Source organism: Magallana gigas, chromosome 3, assembly GCF_963853765.1.
Source record: "Magallana gigas chromosome 3, xbMagGiga1.1, whole genome shotgun sequence".
In the NCBI taxonomy this organism is placed as follows: domain Eukaryota; kingdom Metazoa; phylum Mollusca; class Bivalvia; order Ostreida; family Ostreidae; genus Magallana; species Magallana gigas.
Genome location: NC_088855.1, coordinates 10,453,695 through 10,476,629, shown reverse-complemented (window position 1 = coordinate 10,476,629; position 22,935 = coordinate 10,453,695). Strand labels below are relative to the sequence as shown.

The 22,935-nt window shown below is 33.0% G+C and overlaps 1 long non-coding RNA gene across 1 annotated transcript; it reads right to left on the bottom strand.

Moving 5' to 3' along the window:
- Window positions 1-687: 687 nt before the first annotated feature.
- Window positions 688-21,496, bottom strand: LOC136273624 (uncharacterized). The gene is made up of 4 exons (XR_010711791.1): window positions 21,165-21,496; window positions 9,114-9,221; window positions 3,936-3,966; window positions 688-741 (listed from the first exon to the last, which is right to left on the bottom strand). It is a non-coding gene; the product is annotated as an uncharacterized lncRNA (long non-coding RNA).
- Between the last annotated feature and the right edge of the window lie 1,439 nt (window positions 21,497-22,935).

Below are 22,935 nucleotides of genomic sequence, written 5' to 3'. Positions count from 1 at the left end.
AAAATCAGACTGTGCGCTGTGTTAAATATACTCATACGTTCATGAATACCGTTTGTTTATTAGAAATGCTATAGTTTAAGTCTATGAGTAGAACAACAGAATGACAAAGAGAACTTATTACGTTAACCCAATCGATTTTCGACCTCGAATGGTTAAATAACAAATTATATTGCTTTGAAGGATGGTTACAAAAGTTCATACACTTTCTAAAGAAATTATTGTTGATAATTGTACATAAAAATCATACAAATATAATATATTGTAACTCAATTCATGGTTATTATTATTCTGCTATTCACGGGAAATTAAAAAAGGTGTAATCGGGAACCTGGATTTTAAAAAAAGTGCTCTATCGGAACTTGGCTGCCTATACATGTAAATTCTACATTCTGACTGATTTAATGGTTTAAGTGTGCAAATATTTGTTTAGATACGCAAAAACCTTTGCTAAACACCTTGTGCTGCGATTGCTCTTTGCAGAATTAATTCACTGTATTTCTTAAAACATATCTATTTTTCAAACATCACGAAGTAGTGCTGTTCCCGACCGCTTATGGACTAAATGTACTAAATTTATATATATATATAATTATATAAATATATATATATATATATATATATATATATATATATATATATATATATATATATATATATATATATATATATATGAATGAAGTTATGTACCTTGCGTCGACAATGACGTTTGCTGGGGTAGTTTTATCTGCCAGAGTTTTTGTTCTTGAAAGAAAATGTCTATTACAGTAGTATAATTTAATATATTTAAATATATTTTCAAACAAAGGTTTAGTAATCAATTACTTTTGCAAAATCGAACACATTATTCTTTTAAAAAATGTTTAAAATCATTTCAATTTAAAGAGTATAAAAACAAGAGACCCATGGGTCACATCACTCACCTGAGGAACAATTTGTATGATAAATTTAGCTTAATGGAGTCATTATACATACTATCTGGACAATGTAGTATTTTACATGTGGATCCTGTGTAAATAAAAATCCATTTTTTCCTACTGGATATTCTTATGTTTATTATCAATAGTCCCTTTTCTAACAGGATGATTTTATAATGATATCACTTGCTGAGCATTGCAGCTCTCCAAAAGATCCTAAACAATTGTTTATGTAATGGATAAATAAGGAGATGGTGTTGAATAGTTTAGAGAAAACATCCCCTCCGACGGCCTTCGGCCCTCGGAGGGGATGTTTTCTCTAAACTATTCAACACTATCAAGTTATTTATCTTACTTTAAAAAAATTCCCCCATTGGACATCGAAGAAGCATTGACCCATTCATATATCAAACTGTTCTGTAATACAATAGCATCTAGCCTATTCATATATCCACCAGTACCATAACAAAATAGCCAACCAAACACCCCCTTTTATTCATGGTCTAGTGAACTTGAGAGACGCGTACAAATCTTATTTTGAAAACTACCGTTGTACTGTACAAACATGGATTCTAATGAAGTAAAATGTTAAACCCAAAATAAATTCAAAGAGGTCCAGAGTTCGGGGGATGACACACATACCGTTTTAAATGATATTCTTGATTTGGAGGGAGAAAGAAAAATGCAGAATTTTGACATAAAGTTTGACATTTTAGTGATATAACAGATGATGATTTACTGAAGAAATCTGATAGGTTCTTAAGGAGGCCTAGTCGTACAAAATTCCTGATATTGAGAAAAGTGATGAAAAGGAGAGTCAACGTTTCGCAGAACCTATTTCAGATGTTGAGCATGAAAATATCTCTAAATCAAGATTTGCAAGAAAAACAGAGTCAAAATCTAGATGGGTTGTAAATCTTTTCAACTCGTGGCTGGAAAATAGGCAGGATAATTACGGATACAGGAATGACATTCGAAAAATTCAAAGCGATTTGCTAACAATGGACTACGAAACTCTATATTACTTATTGGGCGCCTTTACCACGAAGTTCGCAAAGAAAATGATCAGGACTACCGTGGCAATACCCTAAATGAAATTATCATAGCAATTTAACATTACCTTCGTGAGAATGAAAGGTATGTGACACTGATGAATGATACAGAATTTGAAGGAATGAGAAAAATGTTGGATAAAAAAAAATTAAGCCTCGCCTGGTATTGGAATTGACAGAAGACAATCAAAGGTTATAACAGTGGCTTATGAAGATGATATGTTGGAAAGGGGTAAACTTGGCATCGATACACCAGACACACTGAGGGACCCTTTTTTTGACACTGAAGGACACTATGTTGTTTCTGTTTGGACTTAATTTGATCTGCGTGGAGGGGCCGAACATTATAATCTGCGATATGGAGAAAATTAGCTGAAACTGGACAAAGAGAAATATTCTGGACGGGAATTCCTGGAATATAAAGAAGATGTTTCAAAATGTAATTACGGTGGAATTCATCATAGAAGACTGAAAAGAAAGCAAACTAAGGCATATCAAAATCTGGAGAGACCAGAGAGATATGTTGTTTCAGTTTTCAAGAAATACATTTCTTTAAGGTAATTTAATAGTAAATTTGATTTATTTCTCAAGTTACATGTTATATTTTTGTAATTTTTTGTGAAAAATGTAATGTTACTTTCTTTTTGCTTTCACACAGACCAAGAACGGAAAAACCAACGCTTTGTATTTACGCGCAAAAGCCCAACCGTCAGATCATGAATGGTATTGTGATGTCCGTGTAGGTATCAACACCATGTCAAAAGTAGTGAAAAATTTGTGCGCGAAAGCTGGTTTTGATGTTCACTTCACAAATCATTCTTTAAAGGCAACGGCTGCTACCAGGATGTATTTCGCTGAACTTCCGGAAGAGCTTATTTGCGATTAGACCGGTCATCGCTCAGAGGCAGTCCGAGAAAATAAGCGCACAAGTAATATTCAGCAACAAGAAGCGAGTGATGGGTTCAGGGTTTAAAGAGAAAATCTGAAAGTGCTGAGGAAAGTGATCCGTGTGGATCAAAATCTATTGAAATTAAAAAAAGGAGATATTCCCGTTGAAATTCCTTTCTTGTGACAGTAGTCTTAATGAATATGTGTGGTGATCATATTGATGACAAGGTTCTAGTAATTTCATGAAAATTTTGTGATTTGAAATACATGTTTCCACATCTTGTCTATTTTATTTGTTTTATGCACTGTTGGATATTTGAATATCCTACTGTAAAACATTTATATATCCAACAACTACTGATTGAATAGTTAATATATACGTTGACTCAATACAATGTATTACGTCATAAAAGTTTTTTTAATTATGGGATATGAGCCTACATCAAACTCTGAACCCCTTGTGAGACCCAATCTTCAAGGAATCAGCCAGAAGCCAATGAACAATTTTAAATAATCACCTGGTTGATTAGTTTCTGAGGATAAGATTTTTAAAGATTTACTCTTTACATTCCTATGTAGAAATTCGATCCCCCAATGGGACCCCACTCTACCCCTCTACCATTCTACACTCTACTACTCTAACTTTGAATATACACTACCTGGATACTTCCATACAAGTTTCAGCCTTACTGGCCAAATGGATCCTCAGAAGAAGATTTTAAAACTTTTCTCAAATTTGTTTAATAACTAATATTATTTCCCCTTGGAGAAAGGATTCGGTTCTTAATTTTCACTATTTTAAATTTCCTCTGTCTAAGGGTGCTTTATGCTAAGTTTGGTTGAAATTGGCCCACTAGTTTATGAGAAGATGTTGAAAATGTGAAAAGTTTACGGACGGATGGACGGACAGACAAACGACAGACATAATGTGATCAGAAAAGCTCACTTGAGCTTTCAGCTCAGGTGAGCTAAAAAATAATGATAACACCTTTATAAGACCTCTAAATACAAAACAAATCTGGTAAGATGGTCTTTACCAACACATAAAAAATCAAGGCTATCAATCACTGATTTTACTTACATTCCATAAAAATTTGCAAAACAAATTTTATCTGAAAAGAAACAAAAACTTGCATTTAATAATAACGTTGAAAAGATGTAATTTCTGTAAATTCGTTCATATCAAATGAAATACAAAACAAAATAAACCGTCCAAAATAAAATTTCAAAGCACATGTGGTTGAAATCTATACTACCTGAGAATGCTTCCAAACATGTTTTAGCTTTTCTAACCAAATGGTTTTAAGGAAGAAAATTTTCAAAATTGTTTTTTAATATATTTCAATGTGAAAAAAACATTGCCCCTTTTGTAGCTCCATCCAACAAATATGAATCTATACTATCTAAGGATGCTTTCACACAAGTTTTATCTATTTTAGCGAAATAGATTTCAGAGAAAAAGATCTTTAAAAGAAGATTTTCTAATTATTTTCATATGAAAACTATACCCCTCAATGCGGCCTTACCCTACTCCCTGGGATCATGATTTGAGCAAAGTTGATTCTACACATCCTAATGTTTTCTTGCACAAAAGGTTTAGCTATTCTGGTCATACGAGTTTTGAGAAGAGTTTTAAAAGTATTTCTTTATTTATTCCTGAGTAATAATTCAACACCCATTGTGACCCAACCCTATACTACTCCCTGAATCATGATTTGAGCAAACATGAATCTACTATACATAAAGATGCTTCAAAATAAGATTTATCTTTTCTATCTGGCCCACTGGCTTTTGAAAACATTTTTAAAGATTTTTTTGTTTGAATTTATTTTTTAGGCTTACCCGAGCCTCCTACATGATTATATTTTCACGGAAATTTGAACCCTTGTTCGGTCCAATGTTATTTTTGTGATTTTTAAAGATTTTCTCTATTTATAGGTAAAAATCCACCACTCAATGTGGCTCAACCATACCCCTGGGGATCATCATTTATAACGATCCTCAATCTACGCCACCTAAGGATGCGTTTACAATCTGGTAAGTCTGTCTTGTCCAAATAATTTGTAAAAAGAATTTTTTTTTCATTTAAACTTGGTTCCTCAAAATCCACTTACATTTTCAAAAGTAGACAAATCATTTCTTGGAAAATGTTTTAGGATGTCCTATAGATAAGCAATAAGGTATCGGTTTCAATTTTATCCTGGGGTCATTAAGTGGCTAAAAAATGCCGGGGTTTTTTCCAAAATAGTCTGGATTCAAAACGTCAACATTTTTTTTTAAAAGTGGCTTAATAATCTATTAGAATATGATTAGAGATGTCATTTTGATGTTTCAGAATGTTTCAATACTGGGGTCGGTGGACAACAAAAATGACGTACGTTTTATTTCTTTTTTGCAAAAAGAGCATGGTTCCCAGAATTCCACTTACAACGAATGCAGTAACTATCTCCAGGGATATTACAGGGGTGTCTTATAGATGTGCAATAAGGACTCAAAAATTAAAATTTCATTCAGACAGTTAAAAGGTAGCAGACGGTTGATGTTTATCACTCCTAAAAACCGAGATTGCAGAACTTTTTATGACTTAATGAATAGAAATATTTTATCTTAGAATATGATAGGGTTGTCCTATAGATGTCCTATAGAAGGTTTTACAAATATTAATTTCATTCAGGGTGTCAAATGGTAGACGAAAATTGACGTTTATCACATCTTAAAACAATTGCCCACATCACTCACCTGAGCAACAATAGACTTAATAAAATCAGCTTTATGGAGTCATATTCAAAATATCTAAACACTGTTGTATAACAGATCCTATATAAAAAAAATGAATTCCATATGCATATTCTTATATTTATCATTGAGCCCCTTTGTAAGAAGATGATTTTACAGTCATATCACATATTGAGCATCAGTTATCGAGAAGAGGATTAGACTTAATCAACTGTTCATATATATGTATTATTACTCTACATCGAAATTTAAACCCCATGTGAGGTCCAAGAATCGTCCTGTAGCCAGAGTCTAAACAATTTTAAAGAATCAACAATATGTCAAAATACTTGCATATAAGTAAAATCAATTGTAATAAGATTTGATTTTTTGTAAATAATTTAAATGTTTTCCTTCGTAAAATTGGACCCCCCCCCCCCCACCTGACCCAACCCTACTTCTGAAGAATATGATTTTGACCCATTTCAATCAACTCTATATGAACCGACTTAAGTTAGAGCTTTTCTAATTTGAACAAATTTGAATCTACCCTACTTAAGGATGCTATCACACAAGTAATAGCTTTTCTGGCTGATCTGTTTTGAGAAGATTTTAAAAGTTTTTCTTTATATATTCCTATATCAAAATTCAATCCCTCGTTGTGCCCCCACCCTACCCACAGGGATCATGATTTGAACAAACCTGAATCTACACTGCCATTCCCTTCCATACAAGTTACTGCTTTTCTGGCTGATCAGTTTAAGACAAAAAGATTTTTAAAGATTTACTCTCTATATTCCTATGAAAAAATTGACCCCCATTGTGGCCCACCCTACCCCCGGGGATTGTGATTTGAACAAACTTGAATCTATACATGTACTACCTAAGGACGCTCCAAAACAAGTTTCAGCTTTTCTGGCCAAATGGTTTTTGAGAAAAAGATTTTTGAAAAATACCAACAAATTTTCAATGATTTTTAATTATCTCCTCTTTAAAGAGGGTGTGGCCCTTCACATGAACAAACTTAAATTCTTTTTACCTAAGGATTCTTTATACCAAGTTTGGTTGAAATCGGCTTTGTGGCCATGGTTCCGGAGAAATAGTTGAAATTGTAAAATATTTACGGACAGACAGATAGATCGCGCCTACATTATATTTCATGCATCATAATATATTAGAAAAAAAAAGACCACTACCTCTCTATTATAACCTAGTTAAATAAAATAAGTTTCTTCGTTCTTAACATATAATACACGGATTTAACAGATTCAATACAATCTCATCTCTTGATTTAGGTACATGAATAAGCTATATGGCTTTAATAAGCTATTCAGAGTAGCTTGACTTAGATATTTTGTCACTCATTTTTCGTAATAAAAGTGTATTTTTTTAGTATTAATAAAAATTGCAATTAAAAAAAGTTTTGGGGCAATTGATTCATGACCACACAGTTACAGTACCGATCAGACCCAACCTAACAGAAAGTAAACCCCAACTAAACCCCGGGTTTACTTTCTGTGTTATCTCTGGGTTTACTCCGGGTAAACTAAAGTGGACCCAGAGTAAACCCGGTCAGAAGTATACCCCTGAAGGCACACGCTAACTGTGTATTCGGAATACACAAGGGACAGGAATTACAGGCAGTAAGATTAAAAACGGGTCTGCTTTACACTTCAGTGCGTACAGTTGACCTGAAAAGCAATTTCCAAGTCAACCTAAAGTAAACCCCGAGTAAACCCAAAGTTAACCCCGAGTGGACCCAAATTTTTAAAAGGTAAACCCAGGGTAAACCCTAAAAGTAAACCCGGGATTTGTCGGGGTTGTTTACTCTGGTGTTAGGTTGGATCTTATCGGTACTGTACTTCTTGAAGAGATATAAAGGTCAGTTATGATAAACAAGAAAATTGATTTGCAATAATTCAAGACAATGAAAAGAAATCATTCTTATCAATGCCTCAATGCACAGAAAGTGGTGAACAGTTACCTAAACAATGGAAATATATTTTTAGCTCAAAAGGGTTTAAAAACCGCAATGTTTAAACGGTCACTAATTATTGTTCATAACTTTTTAATGGTTCAAATACATGTATAAGTTGTAAGTTTATTGTGCTTTTTTGTTTATTTCTTATAATAAACATTTTAGTGAGAAACTGCATTTAATAGCTTTATCAAGCTACTCTGATTAGCTTGATCAAGTTTTGTAGCTTATTCAAGCTACATGTTTGAAGCTTAATCAAGACATCGTACTGGACCTATTACATTGTAAATACAAAATGTCAAAGGGTCAATATGGGGTCAACTCAATAGTTTAAGTCTGACAAATGAAAACAAACTTTTACAATTAAGGTGATAGAAACTGTACAAATGCGATAGGAAGGTAAAGATGATAAGCTTATTTAAACATTGTAAACGTTGGTAAAGGGAGATCACTTATTAAGAAATTGAAAGCAATACGTATGTCTCATAATATTGCGCTAATTTAAATATCAAAATATGATGATACAGTATGTTGGCAAAGGGAGGTCACTTATTTAGAAAGTAAAAGTAATGCCTATGTATAATGGTGTCTCATAATATTGTGATTCTACATGTATTATGCTTTATAGTATTCAACATCATATTAATACTAGTGATCCAGTTAGAGTACACAATGAATTTCTTAAGCTGATCACCACAAAGAAAGGTTTATGCATGTTTATTGTATACAAATAAAGTAGATGCAGTAGATTAGACAACTGGATTTACATTGATTTGTATAGATAATTTTGTCTTACTAAGTATTGAATTAAGATATTTGACATTTCACTTTGTCTCTGATTTTTCCCCAATTGTAATATATTAGATGATAGTCTCATCTTAATTTTTATCTAAATTTACACAATGCACGGGAAAGCTTCTATTGTTTTTTAAGTTTTGAGTTATTTCATTTGGCTCCGTATGTCATTAAAAGCCAGTTTTTTGGCATGCATAGATGGTCAAGTGGTTAGCATGATAGTCGCTCACTGCTAGGAGAATAGGGTTCATAAGTCGTGAGTTCCAGCCCCAGCGGGGCGGAGGTGGAGCTACATTGCATATACGAAGTTGTAGAAATTGATAAATATCCACGAAATATCTTAAGTTGTAGAATTTAATAAAGAATGAGAAAAAAAATCCATCTGTATAGCTTACGTGTTCTCTTATCTGGTTCCCACCTTAAAAAGCTTAAATAAAGGGGGGGGGGGAGCATTATTATAGAACATTTTTTTGTTACGTAATGCATGTTTAAAATGTTGCTAGGTTCACAATGAATATTAACTGTTTAATTAAAAGTTCTATTTTTGTGTTAAAATCTTCAATATTCTTTTTATCTAAAAAAGAAAAGTGTGTTCATATCCAGGTGCATTTTCTTTGAAAAGTACAATGTACATGTAGAAATGAACTAAATATAAATGTATACTTTTAAATTTATATTAGATAAAATGTAAAAACAGTTATTAACTGTTCATTGGTTTATCTCAATAACACTATTACCATGTTATATATTATAATTACGAAACAAACTTACATCGCCACACTTCGGAGGAAAGATACATCTTTGAGGGACATCCGGTTTCAGCCTTACAATCTACTGAGTCAAGGTTATGAGTCTGTTCATTCAGAACTACACATTTATCTGTAAAAAGAAAACATCAGAAATTGGTTATTCCTCATTACTGCCTAAGAGGCTCACATCAAAACAATTTGGACAAAGCATTGTGTTATATAACCAAAGCGCATGTGGATGTAAGTTTTTTTCTAATCTATTTGTAAGGATTTGCAAAGAGAATAAAATTGATTAAGGTGCTATAAAGTTTGATTGTGGTTGAGTAAGGATTCTGCCCGGAACTCTGGATATTTGTGATTTTTGTTGGAGATAAAAGTATTATTAATCGTTTCGGTGCTACATGTATATCCCTCGGCGAAAAAATGGACCACCGGTTATTGTTTACCTTTCCACTCAATATATTACCCACTCTGTGCAAAATCATGAAAGGAATTTTCCCCTAAGTGAAGAAACTGCTCTGGTATAGATTTTTCCCTTTCTGGTGAATAGATTGCAATACATGTACCATAATCAGTCCTGTTAGTTTCTATAGAGCAATGAATTATCTTAAGTGTCCTTTAGAAATAGAGGAAATGAAACTCGGTTAATCTAAAATTAATATATCAATTACATATATAAAAGGAACTTATATAAATATATTAATGGAATTTCATGTTGTAACCTATATCAAGTATGATATGATATGGAAAAAGATCAACATTTACGTATTTTGAGAATATTATATTGCCCCAACACTCATTTTCACACAAACTGAACAAATTTCCTCGGGGTCTTGTGAACTTTCATTCTCAACTCTCGATTTATTAAATACATGTACTTAGTAACGATAAAAAATATTCCGAACACTTTCGCAGGGGAGACATTGAAGCAAAATGTTTATAAGTCGAATACAGGAAAAAAATCAATAAAACATAAAAAAAAATCTTCTTCTTAATATTCCCCAATGTATTCGCATTATTTTGAACATATGGTGTTGTGCTGCCTTGCTTCGCACCCCACCCGCACTACATTCAACACAGTAGATATTATAAGTGTAAATTATTTTTTAGCTATTCAGAGATTTATCAGAGATTGTGGTAGATTCTCGTAATTCCAGTCTCACTGCAAAGATCAAATTCAAACAGAACTGTTTATTAATACATCTATGTTTGTTCAATAACTTAACTACTTTAATTTTCCATTTTTATGTACTTTCCACTCTACGCTATAACTTAGTTGTAAATTGTTATACTTGGTAAGAACCTCGTAAATTGTTAGCATTTGTGTTCGGACCATTTTTATATCTTAATTCAATAAAATATGTTCAAAACCAGGGATTATTTAAATTAAAATAATGTAACAATGTATAATCCTTTTTAACATTTTCGACAAAAACTCTCCATTTTTAAAAGTGAATGCTGTCAATGTAAATGACCTGCCCGTTATTCTTTTAAAGAATTCGATTTGTGAATTCCTCCACATAATACTGTAACTACATGAACAATGCTATGTGCAACGCATGTATACGCTTGGATCGTTATGACCGTTTTGACAGTAGAGAATGAAACTTGCATGTATATCATCACCATATCTATGTCATATAAATAAAAACAAAAATCTAATCATCAGAGGGATCGCAGTTTCCACTGACATAGCGAGTATTGTTAACAGGTAACAAGCAAACAAGATGCCTGATCCACCTCTGAATTTATCGCGGGAAATAAAACGCCGTAAGTTTACCATGAAGTTGCCTTGTTTACGGTTACGGTTATTCAACAGAATATACGAAGGAATGTAGGATGTAATATCTCTCTTGGTTCTATCCAAACCGTGTGTGATACTCTTAACAAGTCGACAAACCCCACGAAACCGTAACCTCTGAGTGTAAGATCAGCTATGTTTGGCAAAGCACTATGGGAGCTCGAAAACATGATAGGATGCTGTCCAAAACTCTTTATGTTTTCTCATGCTGCACAACCTCACTGCAGCTCAGTTTTTGCTGTCTGATAAATGAACTCAACACTTGTGCATGATGAAATATGTCATTTATTAAAAATGACGAAAGTAAAGAAAAATATAAACAACGTAGTAGGGGATCAGACCCAAAGCTGTTCACACAAAATGTTAAATAACTTATCAATATGCTGATCCCCTTAAAATACAGAAAAACAATATTTTGTTCAAAATTATATACAATTTATACAAAATATACAATATATACAAAACCAGCAAAAAGATGGCACCTCAAAAATAAAATATGCCATATGCAAAATAACAATATTTTGTACATGTATGCAACTTTCGAATATTGGAGTGGTGAAACGGGGATGGTGGTGGGTGTATCAAAACATTACTCGTGCTAACACTCTCAGAGATGAAGACAGAATGACCCTAATCTCACCGGTCAGATACTGACCGCATCAAACCACGTGACCGTATCGCTTAATTTGATTGGCTATTAAATTAAATTTGGGGAGAATTTCACCATTGGATTTTTAACAGTTACATAATAGGTCACTGGAAGGTTTTTAGACTAAGAATTTGGGCTAAAAATAGACATGGACAGTGACCACTGCAGGGAAATTACATAATATGGCCAACGACCACTACAAGGCCTGGGAAAGAAATGCAACTTATCTAATCAAACATAAACATGAAAAATACAATAAATAAGCAAATAAAATTATAGCATTCAACACATAAATACAATTATTAACATAATTGTTGTTTTATGTTTTCTCATGCTGCACAACCTCACCGCAGCTCAGTTTTTGCTGTCTGATAAATGAACTCAACACTTGTGCATGATGAAATATGTCATTTATTAAAAATGACGAAAGTAAAGAAAAATATAAACAACGTAGTAGGGGATCAGACCTTAAAGTCATGTTGGGACTATTTAGTTACATAATGTTTGAATCTTCATGTACTAATAATGATGAAGGAACATTGGGTCTGTGTTACCCATATGGTCAGTGGGACATGTTCCTTACAATTATGAATTTCATGTTAATAACGTTATGTAATTAAAGTCATGTTGGGACTATTTAGTTACATGAATGTTTGAATCGACATGTACTAATAATGATGTAGGAACATTGGGTCTGTGTTACCCATATGGTCAGTGGGACATGTTCCTATTATTATGAATTTTATGTTAATATGTACATGTAGATCAAAATCTTGTTGGTATGCGCTTAACTGATCAGGTCAAAATACCAAGTACATGGTTGAAATCATCTGTTAATGCAAAAGTTGATTATGAAAAAAATTTTATGGGTTAGGCTAATCATATATGTGAAAGGATAGGATTCATACCTATTATTCTTATTATATAATTTAGCCATTATGCCACCCAAAAAGAGAGCCAGGAGAGATGATGTGGCAACTGGAGGATTACCACCACCAACACCACCAACTGAAGTAAATAAGGGGGGAAAAGGGCAAGAAAGAACCCGAAAACAGTCGGAGACTGACACTGTCAATGTGCTACCAAATATTGATTATGAACTTCTGGCAAAAGAAATTGTAAACCAACAAAAAGCTGATAGTGAGAAACAAAACATCAGTGAAAGTGTTGGGCAACCTCCAATGGTGAATTCTGTTGAGGATACTGCACCAGTAATTGGGGAAGCTATACCGGCCGCTGCCACAATTCCTGCCTCTGCGGCTGCCACAATTCCTGCCTCTGCACTGGGAACATTACTGGATAATGTGTTCACAGGTGAGCCCGCAGGCAATTTATCTCGGAGTACTGGTAGTAGTTTTGCATGCTCTAGTAGCCCTCAAATTCACTTATCATATTGTGTGCCTCTCGGGGCATAAGTTTCCTCAAAACTGAAACTTAAAATTTGGAACAATGAATTTGTTGACTTAAAAAATTTATTGCCGACCTCAGGAGATGAACCCCTTTCAATTGTGGTACAAGTGGGTAAAATTGAGCTACAACAAGCGGCTTCACATAAAACACCTATTACAATCCATCAATGGACATATGCTTTTCTGGTATTCAGTACAATTTACTTACAGAAATTTCCCCATGAGGCATGCAATCTGTTAAAATACATGTTTACAATTAGGGAGATTCATAAGCTTCATGGGGACCAACCCTGGAGATTGTATGATGAGTCATTTAGGAAAATAAAAGAGACATCCCTCCTGCCGTGGAAGAGAGTAGTAACAGAGTTGCGACTTAAGGTAGCCTCTATGGGTTTAAAGTCTCCTACCCAATTTCAAGCTTATAATGGTAAACGGCAGCCCTTTCGGGCAAAACAGTGCTACAATTATAACAATGGGCAAAAATGTCGCTCCCTACCTTGTCGATTCGCCCATACTTGCCAAGCCTGTAGTGGACCCCACCCCCGATTTCAGTGTAGAAACATGTCATCCAAATCTTTCACTTCAAACAGGAATGGCGCTAGTTCTTCCAACTCCAGTAAACCCGTTCAGACTTCACAATGAACTATTAGGTTATGAGGCAGATGAATTGAAATTGTTAGTGAATGGCTTTATATTTGGGTTTAGATTAGGCTGTGTTAAGTCCCCTTCCATTCATCATCAACACGAAAAAATCACGCATTTAAATTTCAGGGACTTAATACATAAACTGCCCCTACACTGTCTTAATTCAAACAAATAAAATGTAAATATATATAAATATGGATATATATATTCACATATTATTGAATATCATTATTCTAGAGTGGAAGCACATAAGATCTAAAATCATACTGGCCTCAAAACTTTTGAGTGCAGGATCACCGCATTCCTAATGCTGCGGCGAAACTTCCTCATGGGCTGGTCCTCGGCAGGGGTACACAGCAGATGGACACCATCCGGGCCTAAATAATGAAAGTCCTTCCAAAACCCCCGATGTCCCCAGAAATAAATTCCACCAAGTGGCTCAGCAAAACGTTTCAAATGTTCATTAGTTTGAACCACAAACACGTTAAAATTTTGGCATGATGCAAAGTGCATTCGGCGAATTAACTGGCCTATTATCACTACCTTTACTCCAACACCATCTCTTAAATACTGTCCCACAGATGTAATATCCCTAGCTAATTTCTCACTGTTTGTAATTTCACAGATATCATTTTCACCAATCTGTAAAAACACCACATCGGGAATTGAGTCAAAATGCAGAATCTCCGCCCTGAAGACACGCTTGCTTAATCTCAAACCGCCTTTTCCTCTAAATGATACTTTAAACACTTCAGGGTCCAAATTTAGATTGTCTGTTTCTGTCTGCATACAATAATCTCTTAATCCTCTGATGTAAGAATGTCCAATCACGCACACATTTAAAATACTCATTGTTTACATATTGTACCCCAACCGGTGTTGTATAGCAGTTTTTCCCCCATAGTAGCTTTTCCCCCCGGAAAAGCTACTATATAGTAGCCTTTCCCCCGGGGGGGAAAGGCTACTATATAGTAGCTTTTCCCCCATAGTAGGGTTTCTCCCGCACGTTTTTGGTTCAGATTTTATAAAAAAATATTTATGGAAATCCAGTAAGGATTAAAATCAATGTTTCTACACTCCCATGTTGCATACATGTATATCTGCATTCATCTGTACAGGTTAAGTTTCGTTTTGCCGATTTATTATCTTTATAGACGGTGCTGAAAGTTGAATTATACATAGAACTTAATTAAGGTAATTTATTGAAAAAAGTTTTACAAGTTAAACACTTATATTCATAATTCTGTGTTCTGAAATTGTATTAAACGAGAATGTTTTAAGAATTTCTTGATAAATCTATCAGACTGTTTGTCTGTTTGTGAAAATTCCATCCAGGCTAAACCTCTGTTTTAGAGAAATTTTGTTTCCGATGTTTCAGAGCCCGATTTTTAAAATCCTATTATAATATTTATAGTGCATATTCTATAGGGTCCAATGTCTCATAAACTAGAGATGACCATATCGCCATATTTTTATAGTGGCAAAGGTTTACCACTTGAAGATGACTCTGAAAATTTCAGCCCTCAGGGTAGGGGCCCCTAATGTTTCAGGGCCCGATGTCTAAAACCCCATTATAATGATTGAATAGTGTTCTATGAGTGGTGACCCGAATCTCAAATTCTAGAGATGACCAATTAACCATATTTTCACAGTGATAGTGGTATACCACTAGTAGATAACACCGAAAATTTAAGCCCCCATGCAGGGTAGAAGCCTTTGTTGTTTTAGAGCCCGATGTTTGAAATCCAATTATAAAGAATATGTATTTTTAGGGCCCCATATCTCAAAAACTATGGATGACCACATGAACATATTTTTACGGTCATTTAAAAGTAAAACCATCATTTAAAAATACACAACCACTCATATATTTCTTTATCAGAATGATTGAAAATTACTTTAATTCTGGTGGGTTTTTTTTAAATTTACAAACAATTTTTTTTAAAAAGGTACGCGGGTAAAATTCATTATTCTTCAAAACATTTAATCAATTCATAAGATGACTAATGATATAATAGATAATTAGATAAATAAATCAATGAAAGTTTATTCATAAAAGGAGAAACCGAAAATCAAAAATAAATAACCAACCTAAGCGCATATACGACGTTTTTACTTGTTAGTTGATTAGAAAAACAAGCTTATATTTAAAAAAAGTCAGCTCATCACAATAAATGTGTTGGTTGTTTTTTGAGGGTTTTTTGTTTTGTATTTTTAATTACCCTTGTTTAATTGTTCGAAGAAATAATATGGTACACAAGTAAATCTTTATTGCAAAAATATGAAACGAATAGTATAATTTTTTAGGTAATGGAATCGTACATCTTGATTTATATGGCATCGTTTTCAAAATTGTATATTTATAAATCACGTTGCAAACTTAAAAGTGGAAAAATTAGCAAATAGTGAGTGACAATATAAACATAAAGTTAGTTCAGGATCCATTTCCCATTTTCCAAAGTAACCAGCAAAGATACCGACATTGTTCTGGTTGTGAAGACATTTCATTGTTTTTTTAAAATGTTTAAATCATAATATCTCGCGTTTCATAGAAATGTGCTTAAAAATATGAATATGCGTAACTTTAAAATGAAATGGTAAACACTAACTTCACATATGCTTTTAATACATAATTAAAATACCCCTTACCCATGATTAAGGACCCCATCAATCAAAGTAAAACTAAATCATTTCAGTTTCTCATCATATCATTGCATCCTGTCTCCCGTTTGATATTTAGCAGAAGAAATATATATTTGTTTTTAAGATCGTCAATTCTAACGGTATTAATTTAAAATTGATAACCTTTTGGACGAAGGGAGTAATACATTTCCACTTTTTATTCCCTTCCTCTACAAAATTAAGTCAAGATTGGTCAGTTAGTTCCCTGGGAGAAGCTAATACATTGATGGCAATACATTAGAAAATTAAATTTTCAAACCAGCGTATTTTCACTCAAATGTGTTCTCGCGTGTTCATAACGTCGAAGTCAAAACTGTGGATAAGCATCGATTAGATGAAAAAGATTCGAGGTATTCCGAAATCCGTGTAAAAGGTGTTCAAAAAGGGGTAGAGAACAGGTGAAATAAACGATGATGACACATGCATGTTATGAAGGCGCATGCCTTAGTTCATATTTGGGGTTGAAAAACCATGTATTTTATTCTATGTATTAATAAATGCCATAATTATCCTTTTTTGTGAGAAATTAATTTCATATCTGTTATTGCAAATTATTGTCACGGGTGGTCCGCAATAAACATGGCCGGAAAGTAAAAATGGGGGAAAATCCACTATATAGTAGGTTTTCCGTGGGGGTAATCTGGCTATAAAAAGGGGGAAAACCCACTATATAGTCAGCTTTCCGTAGGGGGAAATCTGCTATATAGCCATTTTTCCGGGGGGGGGGGGGGAAGAACTGCTATATAGCCATTTTTCCGGGGGGAAAGATGGCTAGGGGGAAAAGGCACTATATAACACCGGAACCAGCACAAATAATCATGCGATATCGCATACAACAAAAAACTAGAAACTTTACTGCGTTTCAAAACTTACTGTATCAAAACATTACTCGTGCTAACACTCTCAGAGATGAAGACAGAATGACCCTAATCTCACCGGTCAGATACTGACCGCATCAAACCACGTGACCGAATTGAGAATTTATTGTTTAATTATATATGGAATAACAAAACAGCAAGGGTAGCTAAAAACATAATATGCCAAAGTTATGAATACAGTGGCATGAGAATGACATGTCTTGACTCTTTTTGTAAAAGTTTAAAAATCACATGGATTCGCAGATATTTTGATAATTCCTGTAGTTCACAATGGAAGGATTTAATAAAGGATTTAATTCCAGATATAAGTTATCTAGCTATATATGGTGTAGATTTTTATAGAAAGTTGAAGAAAGATGTCAAGAATGCTTTTTGGATTGATGTTTTCTCAGCTTTATCAGACTTGAGACTATGCATTGATAATCTGACATCTGTTTTAAGTCCAGTATGGTATAATCAAGATATATGTATAAACAACAAAAGTGTTTGTTATAGATCATGGTTAAAAAAGGGTATTCAGTTTGTTTTTGATTTTTACAATACGGACGGAACCTTGCTAGGATATCATGAATTTTGTACAAAATTTGACTTAAAAACACCTTTTACATTATTTTTTGGAGTAATTGATTGTATTAGAAAATTACATTTGAATTATGACTATGATAATATTCAAAGAAGTCAACCTTTTTCCCCAAAATTCTTACAATTGATTACAAAAAGCAAACAAGGTGGTAGAGATTTCTATGATGTTTTTATTAATCAGAAGTACAGAAAGCCAAAAAGTGAAATCAAATGGGAAAATATTTTAAACTTAAATGTTGACAACTCCTGGTGGAAAAAACAAAATATTTTGTTTTTTAAAATAACCAATGATATACAATTAAGGTGGTTCAATTATAGAATTATACATAGAATCTTAGCAACGAATACATTCTTATGTAAAATTGGCATTACCAATACAAATTTATGTAGTTTTTGTAAGTTATATCCAGAAACACTGTGTCATCTTTTCTGGGAATGTGAATTTGTTGAAAATATTTGGGAAAATGCATTGATTTGGTTCAAAGAACAGTTTGGAATAGATATATCTCTAAACATAGTTGATGTTTTGTTAGGAAAATACTATAAGTATTACAATATATTTAATTTAATAATATGCATAATTAAAAAACATATTTATAGAAGTAGGAGCAAGAATTGTAAACCCTCATTTGAAAGGGTTAAAGAGGAAATTGTTTATTACTTTCACTGTGAGAAACATATTTATAAAAAAATGGTGACGTGGAAAGTTTTAATAAGCGATGGAACCTGATAATGTTTTAAGAAAAAGGATAATTATTTTTTATGCAGTTACAGATGATGTAATACAATTATCTATTGCAAAATCAATAAAATTATGGTTGTCTACATATTTTCATATGCATGTGTTTGGATGAATGATGTATAAATGTTAAAGAGAAAAACCTCTCACAAAAGTGTACAAGTTTATATATTTATATATAACTGTATGTAACTTAGTACTTGGTGATCCCAGGGCCCCAACCCTGGCACCAATTGTATTGCTTTATATTAAGTGATGGGACAATAAAAGGTTGAAAAAAAAAACAAAAAAACAAAAAAAAAACACGTGACCGTATCGCTTAATTTGATTGGCTATTATATTAAATTTGGGGAGAATTTCACCATTGGATTTTTAACAATTACATAATAGGTCACTGGGAGGTTTTTAGACTAAGAATTTGGGCTAAAAATAGACATGGACAGTGATCACTGCAGGGAAATTACATAATATGGCCAACGACCACTACAAGGCCTGGGAAAGAAATGCAACTTATCTAATCAAACATAAACATGAAAAATACAATAAATAAGCAAATAAAATTATAGCATTCAACACATAAATACAATTATTAACATAATTGTTTTTTTTCTTGACGAAGCTGTAGATTCAAGTCGCTTTTTTCCCAAGCACAGGTATTCAAAGTTCGCTTGCTCTCATAAATGACGTACTAAATTGTATATTTTGCGCAAGTTCACAATGAACGCATAACACAACGATTCAACATCGAATAGGCAAAAATAAAACATGCCATTTTAGAGTCAATATAATTAATAGAACATTTATTTATCTCATGTATATCTCAATATACGGTGGATATTACTTATGGGATATTTTTTTTAAATTCTACTGTGTATTCTTACGCCACGTGACGTCATACTTAAGCATTACGTAGTTTCAGGCGGAGAATTGACGTAGAATAAAAAAAAACTCAATTCAGTTAAAAAGTGTACAAATGTCAATGTAAAGCATTTAATGCTGTATTTTCCATGTATTGATAAAAATAAGCTTAAAAATAAAATGTTTTTTAATCTTTAAGGAACTTTTTTTCTGTGTGTAAAATTGTTGACGTCTTGCAGTAAATGTGTTATGCGGCTCACAATTATAATTTTAATAGAAAAGATTGAGGTTTATAACAAAATACGTGATAACACATGTGATAGAAAGAAAATGTCGTAATTTACGGTGGTATATGATTTTTATTAAACTCGTGTGTTTAACCCCTCGCCAAGGCTTGGGGATAAACATCATATACCATAGTTAATCATGAGAGATCCTATATTTATCTCATACGATTTGATTTATATTTAAAGGCTTTTGTGAAAGGTCCTTAAATCGCACGATTTTGTTTTTGCCTAATCGAACATCGATTAAGATGTGTGATTTTATATTTGCTTTATCCAACTATTATATATACAACATTTTAACTCATAAGATAAAGAAAGTATAAAATCACACTGTATAAGTATTCTTTTTTTAGATAACCGGAGCCGAAACCAGAGCTGCGTCCACCCATTTATAAAATTATATACTTACTCTCTGGAATCCGCCTTTTCCAAATTGCAAATCTCTCCGTATTGGCCTAGCATGTTTTCTATTGCGGCACATAAGTTATCTGGCTTATCACCATAACAATTTTTCATCTTTTATCTTAATTCCCACCCATTAGCATCCTTTGGTCAATCCGTAACATTAACGAAATTCTGAGCAGCCTAGGTAAAGGTACAGGTAAGCATCAATATGTACACCATAAATAGGAGAAATGACGACATATTTGATACGGTCTCGCCTAAACAATAACGTATATACTTGTCGACGTAACTAAAGAAACGAGCAACGAAACAACTTAAGTATATTTGTGGGGTAAAAAGCAAATTAAAGACAACGCCTTAACTTGTAACCTGAGATGAACTTTCGGTTTGATGTGGAATTTTCCTTGGGGTTTTGACGGAAACCTGATACTATATAGTGTCATAATACATCACTGTAACAGTTATACTATTCACCATGACTTTTTATGAATCTTAACTTTACCTGTAAATTATGTAGCCGGACTTTCTGCGATGATATTGTCGTATTTCTAATTTTAATTGCGGAGTAAAGAAAGTGATATAAATTACAAAACATGTATCTATAAAGGTTTGTTTCATCGATTTTAAATCACTGTACCCATAGTTATGGTTTTCAAGGGAAGCATGATAAAGGAATCATTTTGCATCCAATTCAACTTTAAATCTTAAGAACTTACCCAACTGAATAATAAATAAACTAAAGTTTACCATTGTTGAAAGAAGAGGCCAAGAAAGGATGAATTGCTATTTTCGGAAAAACTGTGAGCGATCAGGATAAGAACAAGTTCATCTTTTCAAACTTGGGTATTGTGCTTCAATACTCTAAAACTTATAAACACCATTCAAAGAATGCTCAATTGTATCTCTTATATCAATTAAAATGGTGCATAAGTTGACTTCATACAAACGGGATATAAATTGAAAAAAAAGTATAATAATTAAGGATGAAATAATGGTAATCGTCAAAAACAACATTTGTAGGATATCTGGGGAATATGCACTCGTAATCTAGCTAATTTGTATGTTTTGTCACCAAGCATTATACGCTTGTTCTAGTTTCATCCCGACCCGTGTCATGCATACAGAAATATGTACTTACTCTCTGGAATCATCCTTCTATTAGTGCAAATCTCCCCGTATTGGCCCAGCATGTTTTTTATGGCAGCACATAAATAATTTTGCGCATCACCATAACAGTTCTTCATCTTTGATCTTAATTCCCATTCTTTAGCATCCTTTGGACAATCCGTAACATTAACGAAATTCTGAGCACCCCAGGTGAAAGTACATGTAAGCATCACTATGAACACCGAACAGAGGAGTAATGACGACATGTTTGATACAGTCCCACCTAACAATAAAGTATATACTTGTCAACGTAACTACAGAAACGAGAAACGAAAGAACTTCAGTATATCTGTGAGGTGAATAGCTAACTAACGCCAACGCCCTTAACCTGTAACCTGAGATTAACTTTCGGTTTGATGTGGAATTTCCCTGGGGATCGTGAGACTGATACCTATCATAATACATTGCAGTTATACCATTCGTCACGTCCCTTAGGCCATTCCAAGTTTTTTTTATGTTTAGCGCCCGCGGACGGATTGGGTTTGAGATGTGATAATTAAAAAAAAAACAATTGTTGTTCATAAAATTACATGTAGATCGCTTTTTCATATGTCGGGCTCAGGATTGCATTTTTAAATCCGGATCAGAAATCAAATATAACAACATTAAAAAGGGAAATCATTTAGTAAGTATTTGTAATTTTTGTATTTTGGTTACAAAATGAAGAAAATACTTCAAAATATGTAACAAATTTTATTTTGTTAAACCTTTAAAGTTGTGTTTTTTTTCTAAGGTTTGTGTTTTTTTCCTGATAGAAAGATAGGTTTTTGAGTATTGGGTGGACGCTAAACAAAGAAAAAACTTACAATGGCCTTAACGAACCAAATTTAGCCGAATATATAGCGATGATATTGTCTAATTTCTATTTAAATTGCAGGAATACAGAGAGTGATATAAATTACAATACATGTAACTCTTTTTAAGGTATTTCTTTTTAATTTAATTTTCCCGTACTTATCGTTTTCAAGAGAAACGTGCTAAAGGAAACATTGTGCATTGCATTCAACTTGAAATCATACAAACTAACCCTACTAGATTATAAATTAATTAAATTTTTATCATTGTTTTGGTAGAAAAGGACAAGAAAGGATGAACTACTATTGCTGAAAGAGTGTAAGCGATAAAAATATAAATTTTAAAATACATTTACCTTTTCTAACCTGGATATTGTGCCCCGATACCCGATCACTTATACGCAGCATTTTAATGCGCAGTGGTATCTCAAGTTTCAATTGTTCATAAGTTGACTTCATGCAAACGTTTGAAATATATTGAAGAAATTGTATTATTATTGAGGATGGAATAATGGTAATTGTTAAAACTGTTTTTGAAATACAAGTATGTTTATTTGATTTTACATGTAATAACATTAATCTTCTTTATATATTTATCCTCTAAATTTTGCAAATGACAAGATAAAACATTTGCGCTGTATTAAATGTGTAAGCCTTCCATCATCTACCTTGTTTGATAGAAATACGGAAACTTGGAAATATCAGTAAGAAATATGGGGAATATATACTCGTAATCTACCTAATTTGTATGTTTTGTCACCAAGCATTGTACGCTTGTTTAAGTTTTATCCAAACCCCTGTCATGCATATAGAAGTTTGCACAAACAAAACCTTTGTTTTCTAGAAATTTGCTCAAATTGTCCTGATATAATCATGAAAATGTATTGATATTTATTGATATTTGTAGATCAGGTCAAGGTCACTGGATAATCAGTAGATAATTTGAAT